The sequence below is a fragment of the Ovis canadensis genome, chromosome 6 (assembly GCF_042477335.2).
Source record: "Ovis canadensis isolate MfBH-ARS-UI-01 breed Bighorn chromosome 6, ARS-UI_OviCan_v2, whole genome shotgun sequence".
NCBI lineage: Eukaryota > Metazoa > Chordata > Mammalia > Artiodactyla > Bovidae > Ovis > Ovis canadensis.
Genome location: NC_091250.1, coordinates 18,360,549 through 18,375,399, shown reverse-complemented (window position 1 = coordinate 18,375,399; position 14,851 = coordinate 18,360,549).

Here is a 14,851-nt window from a genome sequence, read left to right as displayed (position 1 = left end):
CAGAATTCCATTATGAGATTGTGCCACAGTTCATTTAATCAACCTCCTTTTGATGGATGGATATTTGTGTTATTAATCATTTGTTATTTTAATTGATCCCGCAGTAAGTAATTTTGTGCATATATTATTTTGCATTTGTGGAGCCAAACCTTCAAGGTAGATGCAAAGAAGTAAAATGTGAGAGTGCCTATTTCTTCATAATCTTGCGTTCATGGTGAGTTGATAAGTCATTTTTGTTTGTCAGTATTATATGTGAAAAAAATGATATCTGTGTAGCTTTAGTTTGTATATTTCTTACTCTGAGCAAAGCTGAGGTTCTTTTTATATATTTAAGAAACACTTGTTTATGTTTTCCCATGTTCTATCTGTTTATGGTTTTTGTCCATTTGTTAATTTGGTTTTTGTTCTTTTCCTTCTTCATATTCTTATATATTGAGAATATTAGTAAATATTTTCAATACATAAAGATTAGCCATCTATCTGTGATATGCTATAAAATTGCAAATATGCTTTCCATTTTATTTTGGCTATGATTTTGATTTGTTTTGTTGTTGTCAACAATCAAGTGTTTTTCTTATTTTATACAGTTGAATCTATAAATTTTTTATTTTTAAAAAAATTTTATGTATTTATTTACTTTTGGCCGTGCTGGGTCTTTGTTGCTGTGCAGGCTTTTCTCTAGTTGTGGTGAGAGGGGGCTACTCTCTAGTTGTGATGAAAGGGCTTCTCATTGTGGTGACTTCCTGTTGTGGAGTTCAGGCTCTAGGGCACACAAGCTTCAGTAGTTGTGGCACCCGGGCTCAGGAATTGTGGTTCCCGGGCTCTAGAGCACAGGAACCTGCGGTGCACAGGCTTAGCTGCTCCTTGGCACATGGCATCTTCCCGAGCCAGGGATCGAATCTGTGTCTCCATCATTGGCAGGTGGATTCTTTACTGCTGTGCCACCAGGGAAGCCCCAACTTTTTTCTTTTATTACTTCTATATACTGAGTCATAGTTTGAATGGCTCTCCAAATATCAAAGTTATTATAGAGTTTATTTCAGTGTATGGTGTGAGTTACAGAATCTAATCTTTACCTTTTCTCTTGATGGCTACTGGTGTATTAACATTTATTTTCAAATCTATTTTCCCGAGGGATTTGAGATACTTCCTTTACCGTAAACTAAATGTCCATGAGTATCTGGCCATGCTTTTCCATTTCACTCTATTATTTTGTCTGTTTACATCCATTCAACACTGTTTTAATTAGAGAAGTTTTAATGTGTTTTAATAGATGGCTTTAGCTATTCTTGCATGTTTGATTTCCCACACAAACTTTAAAGTAAACTTGTTTACAAGTGAAAAAAAAAAAAACAGCTTGTTGGTGACAAGCTAATCGACATAAGGATCTTTACATTTTTAAAATCTACTTTTATGTTTCTCATGTGTGTTGCTAAGTATTCCTTAGGCAGGTTTTGCCACTGTTTGTTTATTCTCAAGTATTTTGTAGTTCTATAATTACTGTAAATGCAATCTACTCTTCCATGATATTTTTTAACTGGCTATTATTAACACGTATGAAAGCTATTACAATTTTTGTGTCAGTTTTTATCTTGCTCCTTTACTGCATTCTCTTATTATCTGTATAAGCTTTAACATTGATCCTGTTGAGTTTTTCTGGTGCACTACCATGTTATTTACAAACTGTACTTTCATGTTTCAATTTCTAAACACGTAACTGTTGTCTCTTGTCATTTTGTATCAGCCAATACTCCAACATAACAGCAAAGAATAATGAAGAAAGTAAATATTCTTTCTTTATTCCTGATATTAGAAGTGTCTTTTTTCCCACACTGGTTTAGCTTTGAGAGTGTGGTGGTTCAGCTTCGAGATTGAAGCACATCAGAGTAAGGAATTATCCATCAGTTTCTATAAATAAGTGTTACTATTAGAAATAGGAATTGAACTTTGTTGAAGGGTTTTTCAGCAATTGTGAAAAAGGTCATATGACTTTCTTCTTAGGTATCTAGATAGGATGAGTTATATTAAATTATTTGTATCCTCCTGGAATAAACCCTACTTAGTATAAAAATACGCTGATGTATTCTCTTTGCTAATTCTATTTTCCAGAGAAAGAGATGCATGTGTGTGTATGCATACACATACATACATGTATCTGCCTACACATACATGCATATACCTAGACAGAGACGGATTAAAAGATAGATAAGTATATAGATAGGCAGATAGAAATATTTATTACAAGAAGTTGACTCGTTCAACTATTGGTGTTGGCTAAACAAGCCCATTGCACAGCACAGGCAGTCAGGAAGAAGAAATCCTCACCAGACTGTCAGCAGTGAGCTGTGGGGAGCCTCTAAGTGCAGGGACGGCCTGATTCTGTTTTCAGAAAACTGTCCTAAGTTAGATCAGACTCCTCTGACAGAATCTCCCTTTTTATACCTTGAAATCACCTGAAAATTCCTTTCACAGCAACACCTAAATTAGTTGGATTGGATAACTGGTAACAGTGATTCACGCTAGTCAATTGTAAGAAGGCTTATGTTTTTGTTCTAGGGTAACATTTATATACAATAACTGTCTTTGATGTTCATAATATTTCTTTTCCTTTCTTGTGCTTCTCCCAACTATGCAGAGAAGTTGGGAGGTGCAACGCCATCAATGAGAGCATTCTACTCTCCCATTCTTCTTGCTTTTTCATCCTCTTAGTTGTGTTATCTTGCTGTGTCATAATTCAAAATATTTGCATATTATTTTTCACCCATATCCCTAACATTGTTTTAATCTTAGAATTGTTAATAAATGTATTTAGTTCTCTGGGACCAGTTTCCCGTCATTTTGGGAACTAATGAAGTTTGTCCTTTAGTAGATTCCTCATAGAGTGCACATGTATGAAGCAATCCTTAAATTTTATTTATATGTTTGCAGCCTGCGTTGTCTTTCTGTAGTCCTGAAACATCAAAAAGAGCTTGGCCAGATTTAAAATCCTCATATTTGCTTTCTTTGGATTTCTAGAAAATTTTTCTCTACTGTTGCTAATGAGATGTTGCAGCCAAACAGATTATTTTTTCTTTCCCATAAAGAAATCTGCTATCTTTTTTCCTGTATGCTCAGATAATATTAAAAAATTTTTATCATTAAAAATAGTTACAAGTAAAATAAATTATATCTTGTCTGGGGCTCATTTTTAAATGTCACAAAGGATAAATTCGGTTTTATTTCTTAGTGAGCAGTCTGCCGTGAATTTTTTCAGAGTCTTAAAATCTTATTAATTACACATAACTAAAAATCAATTCAGAGCTCAATCACATTTTCATTTACATTGTTAGTCTGAATTTTTTAATTTTAATAACAGTCTGGTTCATCTATTTAAGTTGATAAAAAACCTATTACTTTGGTTTCCATATTCTTTAATTAAATTTAAAATGGAAGCAGAATAGTTTTTGCCCTCAAATTGAGTTTTTATCTCATCCTAAAGAATTGTTTAGAAGCCATTATGCTCAGAATATGATTACTCTTAAATGAATTAGATTCCAACAGTCAACTACGATTGTTAGCCTTGAAGTAACCATGCTAATGAAATATCCAGCTTTTTTCAAAAGCTTAAAATTTTTCAAGAGATTAGCCTGAATTTTTTTTTCTCTTTTAATTGGTTTCATTTATGACTAAAGGGCTGGCTAGAAGACTGAAAAGTAGAAAGGAAAAATTTTATTTTAAAAGTAAATCAAAATAAAGCCCTCTTGCTTATTGAACCAAGTTTTGAGGCAAAATAAGCTAATGTCTGGTAATTGCTAAAAGAAGGACAGGGGACAAATAATAAATCTTGAAACTAGGAAAGTTTTGAAGAATTTTATTAATAAGGATTCTTTTAAACAGAATTTTAATATTTATGCAGCTTACCTGAGTATTGCTTACTCATATGTACCATCAGTAGGTAGTTCAGTTCACTTCAGTTCAGTCGCTCAGTCTTGTCCGACTCTTTGCAACCCCATGAATCACAGCACGCCAGGACTCCCTGTCCATCACCATCTCCCGGAGTTCACTCAGACTCACGTCCATCGAGTCAGTGATGCCATCCAGCCATCTCATCCTGGGTCGTCCCCTTCTCCTCCCGCCCCCAATCCTTCCCAGCATCAGAGTCTTTTCCAATGAGTCAACTCTTCGCATGAGGTGGCCAAAGTACTGAAGCTTCAGCTTAGCATCATTCTTTCCAAAGAAATCCCAGGGTTGATCTCCTTCAGAATGGACTGGTTGGATCTCCTTGCAGTCCAAGGGACTCTCAAGAGTCTTCTCCAACACCACAGTTCAAACGCATCAATTCTTTGGTACTCAGCCTTCTTCACAGTCCAACTCTGAAGATATATATATACATATATATATATATATATATATATATACACGTATATATGTATATATATATGTATATATGTATATATATGTATATACAAAGATATATAAGATATAGATATATATCTTTAGTGTTATAAAGTCATTAATGTCAATGCTCCTCTAGAATATTTCTTCCTCCAATTTTGAATTCTTATTTTAGAAGGTTTGGTAAATAAAGATGAGTTATCTTTCACTTGTTAATTTCAGACATTGCTTTCTGACCTTAAACTAGCCAGTCACTAACACCATTCTGTAATCACAGTTAAAATGGGGAGATCAAGATGGATGAGTAGGAGGATATGGAGGTCACCTCCCCAAGAACACATAAAAAATACATCTATGTGTGGAATACTTCTCACTGAAAAATAACTGAAGGCTAGCAGAAGGCTCCTATACAACAAAAGACATAAAACACACACATAAAATCAGATAAAAAGGGAAGAGAAGCGATCAGGTGCCCCAGGGAGGGGACTAATTAGAGAAGGGAGCTTGTGTGAGTGAGCATCCTCCCCAGGAAGTCAGCAATTTTAGCACACACTGGGTGCCCCAGGCTGGGGTCTGACACAAGGAAGACAAGGCCCCTGGGCTGGTTAGAGGGTCAGTGGGACTAATGAGAGGGTTGTGGAAGCCTGGACTCTGCTGCTGATGAATGCCTTCACGTGGCTGTTGTGTCACAATGAAGCTCCACACAGGAGCCAGGGTGAACTCAGTTGAAAGAGATCTCAGCTGTGAGACACAAAAGCATCTCAGACCCAAAGTGGCATCTTAGCAGGGGTCAGACATTCTCAGACTCACACAAACAGCATATCAGAAATCCCATTGGTAGCCTGCCACCAGACCAAGTGCCCCCACCAGCCTTTCTTCCCCCATCACTTCTGCCCTCTAAGGCAGGTATGTTCTCCTGGGAAGGGAGAGAGCACACACTTAAAAGGAATGGAGCCCATTCAGCCCTAAACCTTAGGGCTTCTGCGTCAGTATCTTAGGACCCAGTTCCAGCCCCAGTAGGGTGATGCTGGCCACTGGGCAGAGGGGAAGCCCTGGCTCACACTGCCTCTGGCTCTAGCTGCTCCATCTCCAGCCCTGCCTCCTACCAAGGTGATAACTGCCAGTGCACCCTGGGAAAAGATGTGACTTGTGTTCATGTCAGATCCGTCTCTTCCACCAAAGCCACTGGCACATGGAGTCTGTATAGGAATGCTCCCTCATAAGAACATATGAACATTTACTCAAGTTCACAATAGTAGGTAACTGTTTCACCTAATTTCATACAAGCAGTCTATTAATTTTAAAGGCCTTTTGCAGAAGCTTGGAAAACCTTAAATGTAGTATGATGTACCAGATTTAGTTATCCAGCCAGGGGAGAAAAAAGCTCATGAGTTTACTATATTTGTGAATAAATATACACTATAATAGATAATATGTTTGCTCTAAACTACAATGTAAAACCTTGATAAAACTGCACTGTACTGCTTGATGTTTATTAAAAGATATATTTTTACAAAAAAAAAGAAAAATTAGAATACAAAAGAGTTTGTTCAAAAACCAGTTGCTCAAAAACAACTAGTGAAGCAGAAATAATTTGCCAAATCAAGAACTCAATGCATTAGTAATAAAAATCCTAACTGAGTTAGGGAAAAGAATAAATGAACACAGTGAAAATTTTAACAGAGAATGAGAAAATATAAAAATAATCAGGTAGAACTGAAAAATAAAATAACATATATGAAAAACAACATCCAAAGTGATACAGAAGAACTCATAAGTGATCTGGAAGATCAGATCAGATCAGATCAGTCACTCAGTCGTGTCCGACTCTTTGCAACCCCATGAACAGCAGCACGCCATGCCTCCCTGTCCATCACCAACTCCCAGAGTCCACTCAGACTCCCGTCCATCGAGTCAGTGATGCCATCCAGCCATCTCATCCTCTGTCGTCCCCTTCTCCTCCTGCCCCTAATCCCTCCCAGCATCAAAGTCTTTTCCAATGAGTCAACTCTTCACATGAGGTGGCCAAAGTACTAGAGTTTCAGCTTTAGCATTATTCCTTCCAAAGAAATCCCAGGGTTGATCTCCTTCAGAATGGACTGGTTGGATCTCCTTGCAATCCAAGGGACCCTCAAGAGTCTTCTCCAACAACACAGCTCAAAAGGATCAATTCTTTGGTGCTCAGCCTTCTTCACAGTCCAACTCTCACATCCATACATGACTACTGGAAAAACCATAGCCTTGCCTAGATGGACCTTAGTCAGCAAAGTAATGTCTCTGCTTTTGAATATACTATCTAGGTTGGTCATAACCTTTCTTCCAAGGACTAAGCGTCTTTTAATTCCATGGCTGCAGTCACCATCTGCAGTGATTTTGGAACCCCCCAAAATAAAGTCTGACACTGTTTCCACTGTTTCTCCATCTATTTCCCATGAAGTGATGGAACCAGATGCCATGATCTTCTTTTTCTGAATGTTGAGCTTTAAGCCAATAGTATAATATAAATCATCTAATCAGAGCAACAGGAGAAAAAGAGAACAGTTTAAGAGATCTCTGACACAACATCAAACTTGCCAGCACTATTATAGGGGTCCTGGGAGGAGAAGAGATTGAACATGTACTTACTGATATTATGGTTGAAAAGTTTCCAAACAAGAAGAAGGAAACAGACATTTAGAACAGGAAGCACAAAGGGTCCCAAACAAGGTAAATCCAAATGAACTAATATCAAGATGTATCATAATTAAAGTGCAAGAGTTAAAGAAAGAATTCTAAAAGCAGCAGGAGAAAAACAAAGAGCCATGTACGAGGGAATCCCCATAAGACCATCACCTGATTTTTCTATAGAAATTTTGCAGGCCAGAAAGGAGCAGCGTGTTATATTCAAAGTGCTGAAAAGGAAAAATCTGCAAAATAGGATGTTTTACACAAGATTATCATCTAAAGTTGAAGGAGAGATGAGGAATTTCTCATGCAAGCAATAACTAAATGAGTTTATTAATACTAAACCTACCCTAAAAGATACGTTGAAAATCTTCTTTAAATGGAAAAGACATTAAGAACTAAAAATCTACCAGAGTCTTTGGGCAGTGGCTTCATGGCAATTTTCTAACTATTGAGTGCACTGTAGACTTATTGGAAAATACTCTGATGCTGGGAGGGATTGGGGGCAGGAGAAGAAGGGGACGACCCAGGATGAGATGGCTGGATGTCATCACTGGCTCAATGGACGCGAGTCTGAGTGAACTCCAGGAGTTGGTGATGGACAGGGACGCCTTGAGTGCTGTGATTCATGGGGTCACAAAGAGTTGGACACGACTGAGCGACTGAACTGAACTGAACTGAGGTGAGACAACTAAGGATCTTTAAAAATACGAATGCCTGATTCCTACACAAGGATATACTGATTGAATTACTTGGGCATGCAACCTAAGCTCCCCAGGTACTGCAAAGCTGGTGAACCTTTGGGTTGGTGTAATGGCCCAGGTCAGAAGCAGGATCTATGGACAATCGGCTTGTCTGAAGAATCTGTCATCCTACTAAATAAATAAATAAAATAAATCTAGATTATGGAGGCTGGGAATAAGTACTTCACCAATGCAATGAACACAAACTTGGGCAAACTCCAGAAGATGGTAAGGGACAAGGAGGCCTGGCGTGCTGCAATCCAGGGGGTCCCAAAGAGTCGGGCACAACCGGATGACTGAAGAACAACAGATACTACTTCCAGGGGCAACTCTTGAACAATTGCTAAATAGTTTGTAAAAACATGAAGATACAGCCATTTATTGGCCAAGTCATCCAGTGCTAGCATGACTACCTGAGGTTTGGCTGACTGCTGATGGTTGGATCTAGTCCTTTATCAGGGCCAACCAAGTGAAGGCATGGAACTCAGCAACATTCCAAAGAATGTGGCCTCAGTACGTATATGAGGATGGTATCAATTCAACTGATACCAACTCAACTGAACCCAAAGGACTCCATATGTAATCAAAAGGTCTGGGAAAGAGGTGTCCTCCTTCAGTTTTATGCCATCTGGCAAGGGTTTGAGGACAGGGAGGCCACCTCCCCTTTCAGGTTCAGATATGGCTCCATTCTATAAAAAACAAGTTTGTGAGGTGTGGCTTGCACGACCTAAGACAAAATAGGCAGCTGGGTATAGAGGGTCACAGGCTTGGGATCTTTAAGTTCCTCTGTTTCCAGGACAGGACAGTATGTGGCCAGCAATTGCTCTTCTATTGGTGGATAATATGGGGCCTTAGAGTGCGGTTTCTTGCATCAGAAGTCCATGGCCAGTTTACCAACACAGGTGGCCCAAAGGCTCCAGGAGGGAAGATTTAAGGTGCTGATGACTCTACAGTGAAGGTATCTCAGAAAGCACTAAGAGGAGTGTCCCTTGCTTTCAAATTGGAGTCTTCTATTTGAGTGGGGAACATACCAGGTGAGCTTATTGCTAACATAACATCAGGAAAATTAAATGAAATTTGTAAATAAGGAATATATCGTCTACAAAACCAACAAGGGCTAAAAGATACTGGACTTGTATCAACCTTGTAGTGTTATGATGATGTTGCTTAATAATATCTACCTTTTTCTTGACAGTGACAGAGATGAAGAAGCCTTCTGTTAACTAAATAATTGTCAGGAAGTTAAGAGACGTGGGCTGGCCTTGAACTCTGTGTGGGGCAATAGTCCATTCCATTCTGTGAGCTCCTTTGTGACTATTTGTATTTTTTTGCTGTTTTTTAAATTGTAGTTGATTTATAATGTTTTATGTGTACATCAAGTGAAGTGAAAATTGCCAGTCATGTCTGACTCTTTGCGACCCCACAGACTACATCCCCTGCCCATGGAGTTTTCCAGGCAAGAATACTGGAGTGGGTTGCCATTTCTTTCTCCAAGTACATGAAAGTGATAGTTTATATTTGTATTATTTTTCAGATTCTTTACTACTACAGATTAATACAGGTTATTAAAAGTAGTTCCCTGTGCTATACAGTAGGTCCTCACTGGTTATCCATTTTATATATAGTAGTATGTATCTGTTAATCCCAAACTCCAAATTTATTCTCCCCCTGTCCCTTTTGTAACCATACATTTGTTTTCTATGTGTATGAATCTGTTTTGTAAAAAAATTTCATTTATGGTTTTTTTTAGATCCCATATATCAGCAATATCATGTAATATTTCTCTTTACCTTTCTGACTTACTTCACTTGGTATGTTAATCTCTAGGTTCAACATTGTTGCTACAAATGGCATTATTTTCACTCTTTTATGGCTATAGTTTTTCCAGTAGTCACATATGGATGTGAGAGTTGAACCATAAAGAAAACTGAGTGCTAAAGAATTGGTCCTTTCAAATAGTGCTGCTGGAGAAGACTCTTGAGAGTCTCTTGGACAGCAAGGAGATCAAAGCAGTCAATCCTAAAGGAAATCAATCCTGAATATTAATTGGAAGGACTGATGCTGAGGCTGAAGCTCCAATGCTTTGGCCACCTCTTGGAAACAAAAGACTCTTTGAAAAAGACCCTGATGCTTGGAAAGACTGAAGGCAAAAGGAGAAGGTGGTGGCAGAGGATGAAATGGTTAGATAACACCACTGACTCAGGGTACGTAAAATTGAGCAAACCCTGGGAGATAATGGAAGACAGAGGAGCCTGGCAAGCTGCATTGCAACACGTGGTAAAGAGTCTGATATGACTTAGTGACTGAACAATGAGAAGAATATTCCATTTTTGTGTGTATATATACACACATCTCTTTATTAATTTATCTGTTGATGGACATTTAGGTTGCTGCCATGTCTTGGCTATTCTAAAAAAATGCTGCCATGAACATTGCAGTGCAAGTATCTTTTCAAGTTAGTTTTTGTCTTTTCCACATATATGCCCAGGAATAGGATTGCTGTATTACACGGTAACTCTATTTTAAATTTGTAAAGAACATACATCTGTTCATCATATGACTGCACCAATTTACATTCCCGCCAACAATGTAGGAGAGTTTCCTTTCCTCTATACCCTCTCCAGCATTTACTATTTGTAGATATTTTAATGATAGCCATTCTGACTGGAGTGAGCTGATACCTCATTGCAGTTTTGATTTTCATTTGTCTAATAATTAATGATGTTGACCACCTTGTCATGTGCCTGTTGGCCTTCTGTATGTTTTCTGTGGGGAAATGTCTATTTAGCTATACCCATTTTTGATTGGGTTACTTTATTTATATATGTATGTGTGTGTGTGTGCGTGTGTGTGTGTGCATATATATAGAGAGAGGGAGAGCAGTATAAGCTGTTTGTATATTTTGGAGGTAAGTCCTTTATCAGTCTCATAGTTTGCAGACATTTTCTCCCATTTCATAGTCTCTTTGTTTCATTTTAATTTCCTTCACTGTGCAAAAGCTTTTAAGTTCAATAGGTTTTGCTTGCTTATTTTGACTTTTGTTTCTACTACTCTAAGAGACAGATCCAAAACAATATTGCTGTGATGTTTGTCAGTGTTCTGCCTAATTTTTCCTTTAGGAGTTTTAGAGTATCTCATTTTACATTTAACTCTTTAATCCAGTTTGAGATTATTTTTTGTATATGGTGTTTGAGAGTGTTCTAATTTTATTCTCTTACATGTTGCTATCTAGTTTTCCCAGTGCTACTTATTGAAGAGATTGTCTTTTGTCCATTGTATATTCTTGCCTCCTTTTTCATAGAATAATTGACCATAAGTGTGTGGGTTTACTTCTAGGCTTTCTTTCCTCTTCCATTGATATGTTTGTCTTTGTTCCAATATCATACTGTTTTGATTACTATAGCTTTGTAGTCTGAAATCATGACTGTGATTCCTCCAGTTCCATTCTCCTTTCTCAAGATTATTTTGGCTATTCAAGGCATTATTCCATTGAATTCTTTACTTATGCAATCCTAAAGTAATTGATATATTAAACTTTCTAAATATACCAGTCTTCAGAATAAAGGAGTTATGCAATACTTTAAATGTATTACAAAAAGCTAATGCAATACTTTAAATGTATTACAAAAAGCTAATGTCAGTAATATAATTAATATAGTGAAAAACAAATAGATATATATAGGAAGGAAACTATTTTACAACTAGACTTCTAAGGTTCTAGTTAAAGGTTTATAGAAACACGTTAATTACACTACTTCAATCTTGTAACAATGGAATACCTGAAAACTTTGTATGAAAAGATTTATTCATTGACACAGAACCTGAAAAAACATACTTTATTCCTTCCTCCATTTTCAACATTAACATTTTATTATGCAAGAACATCAAATGTCACATAATTTGCATATTTGAAGAAATTAACAAATTTATTTATACTTGATTCAACATGCTAACATTAAAACATCTCAGAATATCCTTTATTAATTTTCTCAATTATCAAGCACTTATTAACATGCTAGAGATGATAGCGTCAGGTTGTAGAAAATCATAATTCTGTTGATATTTAAAAAGCATTGTTTTCATAACAGTAAGTTTGAAAAGAAATGTAAATTGTAAATTGCCCTTCTTATAAAATGGTTTGCTTCTTTTTATGTTAACATTGATTGATATGTGTGATAGCTATATATGTGTTCTCTTTTAAGGAAGGGGGATACCCAAAAGCATTTGACAAAAGGAATCATCCTGAACTAACTGACCAGTGGAGAAGAAAACTGATTAAGAAGCTAGAGAAAATTGTGTGAATTTATATGAATATAAGTTCTCTTCATCAATGAGTCAGTGGTTTCTAACAAGCTAGTAACTGCTTTTTAATGAGAGTACTATTCCTGCTCTTTGATGTGTGCAGAATACCTATTCATTTTATCACAATGAAGGGAGAGGCTGTCTTCTCACTTCCTTCCAGAGGTGGAGACTATTGGACTCACTAACTAGCTGTTTATAAATGCTTAGGGCCACTTTCTGAAAGGCATAATTTCCTCTGAACACTCTTATTTTCCTGTTTTCAGGTCCACAGGATGAGATACTTCATACTCCGGATTTTAAAGACAGCTCTGATTTCAGTTTTATTCTTTTCTGTATATATCATTTGTTTGATGCACAATTGAAAGTTATTTTAATTTATACATTTTTGTGAAGCTTATCACATCACTGACTCTAGTTTTAATTCTCAAACATACTCATTGTGTCCATAAGACAGTAATTTTCTGAGAAATAAGTTATACAGTCAACTGCTTAACAGAGAAGTGTTTGCAGTCAGCTATTAGTTCTTCCTGTGTTAAGTAGAACTCAAGTTTTAGAGTAAAGTGAAAATTGCAACAGGCATATAATATGTCTATTCGGAGAATGTCAATAAACATAGAACAATAATATTAAGAAACATTAAGTGCTTATTATATGCCAAACACTTTAACTGCATTATCTCACTTTCAATCCTCTAAGCATCATCAAACCATAAAAGAGATCATGGAGGAATGAAGATTTAGTCACATGTTCAGGTCTAGTGAGCAGTGAGTAGGGTGGAGGTTCAAAAGGAAATGTTCCATCTGCAGAGCTTGAGATCTTAACACTTAGCTGTCAATCACAGTTTCCTGAGAAATTTTACAAACATGATTTCATTTTGTCCACACAACAATCATGTTGTTGTTGTTGTTCAGTCTCTCAGTCGGGCCCAACTATTTGTGACCCCATGGAACACAACACGCCAGGCTTCCTTGTCCTTCACCATCTCATGGAGCTTGCTCAAAATCATGTCTATGAAAAAAGATGCCATGTAACTATCTCGTCCTCTGACACCCCTTCTCCTCTTGCCTTCAATCTTGCCCAGCATCAGGGTCTTTTCTAATGAATCAGCTCTTCCCATTAGGTGGCAAAAGTATTGGAGTTTCAGTTTGAGCATCAGTTCTTCTAATGAATATTCAGGATTGATTTTCTTTAGAATTGACTGCTTCGATCTCCTTGCAGTCTAAGAGACTCTCAAGAGTCTTCTCCAACACCGTAGTTCAAAAGCATCAATTCTTCAGTGCTCAGCCTTCTTTATGGTCCAAATCTTACATGCATACATGACTACTGCAAAAACTGTAGCTTTGACTATAGAGACCTTTGTCTGCAAATGATGTCTTTGCTTTTTAATACGCTGTCTAGGTTGGTCATAGCTTTCCTTCCAAGCAGCAAGTGTCTTAATTTTGTGGTTCCAGTCATCATCTGCAGTAATTTTAGAGCCCAAGAAAATAAAGCCTGTCACTGTTTCCACTCTTTCCTCATCTATTTGCCATAACGTGAAGGGACTGGATGCCATGATCTTCATTTTTTGAATGTTGAGTTTAAAGCCAGCTTTTTCCACTCTCCTCTTTCACCTTCATCAGAAGGCTATTTAGTTCCTTAGTTCATAAGGGTGATATCATCTGCATATCTGAGGTTATCGATATTTCTCCTGGCAATCTCAATTACAGCTTGTGTTTCATCCCATCTGGCATTTTGCATGATGTACACTGCATATAAGTTATATAAGCAGGGTGACAATACACAGCCTTGACATACTTCTTTCCCAGTTTGGAACCAGTCCATTGTTCCATGTCTGGTTCTAACTTGCTTCTTGACCTGTATACAGGTTTCTCAGGAGGCAAGCAAGGTCATCTGGTATTCCCATCTATTTAAGAATTTTTCACAGTTTGTTCCACACAGTCAAAACTTTAGTGTAGTCAATGAAGCAGAAGTAGATGTTTTTCTCTGGAATTTCCTTGCTTTTTTTTCTATGATACAAGGGATGCTGGCAATTTGATCTCTGGTTCTTCTGTATTTTATAAATCCAGCCTGAACATCTGGAAGTTCTCAGTTCACGTGCTGTTGAAGTCTGGCTTGGAGGATTTTGAGCACTACTTTGCTAGCATGTGAGATGAGTGGAATTTTGCAGTGGTTTGCACATACTTTGGCACTGCCCTTCTTTCGGATTGGAATGAAAACTGATCTTTCAGTCCTGTGGCCACTGCTGAGTTTTCCAAGTTTGCTGACATATTGAGTGCAGCACTTTCACAGCATCATCTTTCAGGATTTAAAATAGCTCACTGGAATTCCATCACTTCCACTAGCTTTGTTCATAGTGATTCTTCCTAACACCCACTTGACTTTGCATTCCAGGATGTCTGGCTCTAGGCAAGTGATCATACCATCATGATTATCTGGGTCATAAAGATCTTTTTTTTATAGTTCTTCTGTGTATCCTTGCCACCTCTTGTTAATATCTTCCGCTTCTGTTAAGTCCATACCATTTCTGTCCTTTATCGTGCCCATCTTTGCATGAAATGGTCCCTTGGTGTCTCTAATTTTCCTAAAGAGATCTCTAGTCTTTCCCATTCTATTGTTGTTCTCTATGTCTTTGCAGAGTTCACTTAGGAAGGCTTTCTTATCTCTCCTTGCTATTCTATGGAACTCTGTGTTCACGTGGATATTTCTTTCCTTTTGTCCTTTCCTGTCACTTCTCTTCTATTCTCACCTATTTGAATGGTCTCCTCAGA